This window comes from Cimex lectularius, unplaced genomic scaffold (assembly GCF_000648675.2).
Source record: "Cimex lectularius strain Harlan isolate CLEC.00 unplaced genomic scaffold, Clec_2.1 scaffold69, whole genome shotgun sequence".
In the NCBI taxonomy this organism is placed as follows: Eukaryota; Metazoa; Arthropoda; class Insecta; order Hemiptera; family Cimicidae; genus Cimex; species Cimex lectularius.
The window spans coordinates 717,897-719,799 of NW_019392630.1; the positions used below are offsets into that span (position 1 = coordinate 717,897).

The 1,903-nt window shown below is 35.3% G+C and overlaps 1 long non-coding RNA gene across 2 annotated transcripts in view; it reads right to left on the bottom strand.

The window, feature by feature from the left end:
- LOC106670363 overlaps positions 1-1,903 on the bottom strand; it is a 35,848-nt gene that overhangs the window by 919 nt on the left and 33,026 nt on the right. Inside the window, exon 3 of one of the 2 annotated variants that reach the window (XR_001341064.2) lies at positions 253-351. This is a non-coding gene — a long non-coding RNA (uncharacterized LOC106670363). The remainder of the gene's footprint in view (positions 1-252; positions 352-1,903) is intronic. The other variant, XR_001341065.2, reaches the window with a different exon arrangement.

A 1,903-nucleotide genomic window follows, 5' to 3' on the forward strand; every position in this document is an offset into this window, starting at 1 on the left:
TAATTATTTTATTATATTATGAAATTTTTAGTTTTATTTTATAGTTAAAATATATTACAACATGTAGATCATAATGTAATTATATTAGAATAATTATTTAAATTCCTTATTAGTTCCTAATATTTTAATTTTTTCTATAAATATAAGAAGTCAACACCTTTTTGTTTGTTTAAAATGAAATAATTTTGAATTATTTAGAATCTTAGAAATATTGAGAATACAATTATTTAGAAGGAAAAATAACTAGCATACAAGTGAAGGACCTTGATAGCCAAATGGTCAGCTTGATAGACTCTAGGCCTTGTAGACACACACTGGGTTCGATTCACACCATCCCCCCCTGTCCTGCACCTAGAAAATTAAAGAAAAAAAATACAAGTACCTCATACATCACATTGTAAATAATCAAGTGTTAAGAGAAAGAGAAAAGAGGGGTCAATCTATTTATGATCTGTGCTTACGACCAGTATTGGTCTATTGTGCATGTTCTTATTATCTAGATCCTCATTAAGCTTAAGGCATTTTATCAAATCCCAAAGCTTTTTCAAGGACTCCTGTGTGTACCCTTCAGGCTCGGGCTTTTTCTCTCCCAGGAGTAGGAATCTTAACCTGCATAAGCCTTTGCACCAACAGAGGACATGTTTTGCTCTCTCCTGGCAATATCCACACAGATTTGTTTCTACCATACTAAGTCTAAGCATATGCTTTCGGAGTCTGCAGTGTTCTATTATCATTCTAGTCCTAACATGTCCAAGATTTAGTACTGATGTTAGTTTCTGCAATGATCCTATGATGAACTTTTCTTCATCCCTCTGTCCTTGGTTACTTGCAGTTCCATTGAAAAGAGGACTTATTTTTAACCCACTGTCTGATTGGTCCACTTTTTTTTGCATTTTGGTATGTAACAAAAGGGTTCAGGGCCATCGAACTTATTGGCCTCTTTGTGGCCCCTCTGCCCTGTGTTTCATCATCCCTAGACAAGGGTAATTTTGTTTTTCCTAAAGTCTAACAAGGCCCTAATGCAATCCCAAATGACTTGGGACTTTAGTACCAATGCGGTAATTCTTCTGTTGACAATACCTAGCCTTTTATTCACCTTGGCACAGTGTTCAATAGACACAGAACCTGCTTGAAAGACAGTGGTATATTGCCCAAGTCCTGACTTGATTGCAAATAGGCCACACTAGGCTGACACAATGTCATCTCTTATCTCTGTCTTGTCAAGTGTACAATTAATGTGAGTCAGATTCTATTAGAGTATGAAAAAAAAAAAAAATAGCATCACAGAACAAGGCATGGCTTGTCCCCAAACTCAAAGAGCTTCTGACAGTTGTTACAGTGAGTAATTGAAGGTGTATAAATATGCATATGGATGAATTTGAAGGCTGTTTTAAGTGTGGTTATTCCTTTATTGAGTGAATTTATTTATTAGCTTAAGTGTTTTGAGTAGGTGGGTGGGTTTGTGGCAAAATATCGAGTACCCCTCCCCCAGACTTACCAAAGTAGGTTTTAATGTAACTTGTGATGACCATTGAATATAATTGTGGTGTTCGTATCGGTGGTGATGGGAATATCGGTCAATGGTTGTTTTAGAAAGAAAACGACTTCGAATCTTTGCCGACGTTTCGATTTAATTCAAATCTTTATCAAGGCATTCTGTACATATACAGTATTACATTATTATTTATTATTACAGAATTACATATACAGGGTGAATTGCTACTCGTGCTACAAACTTCTCCAGTAGATTCTTCACCCTAAAATGAACAAAAAAGTTCATATTGTCCATGGTCCGATTCTCAACCATTTCAGAGTAATTTCGCTTTTTATCGATTTTGAAAGATATCACGTCCTGGCGTCGGAAAATCGTGATATCTTTTAATCTAAACATTTCTCTGAAAAT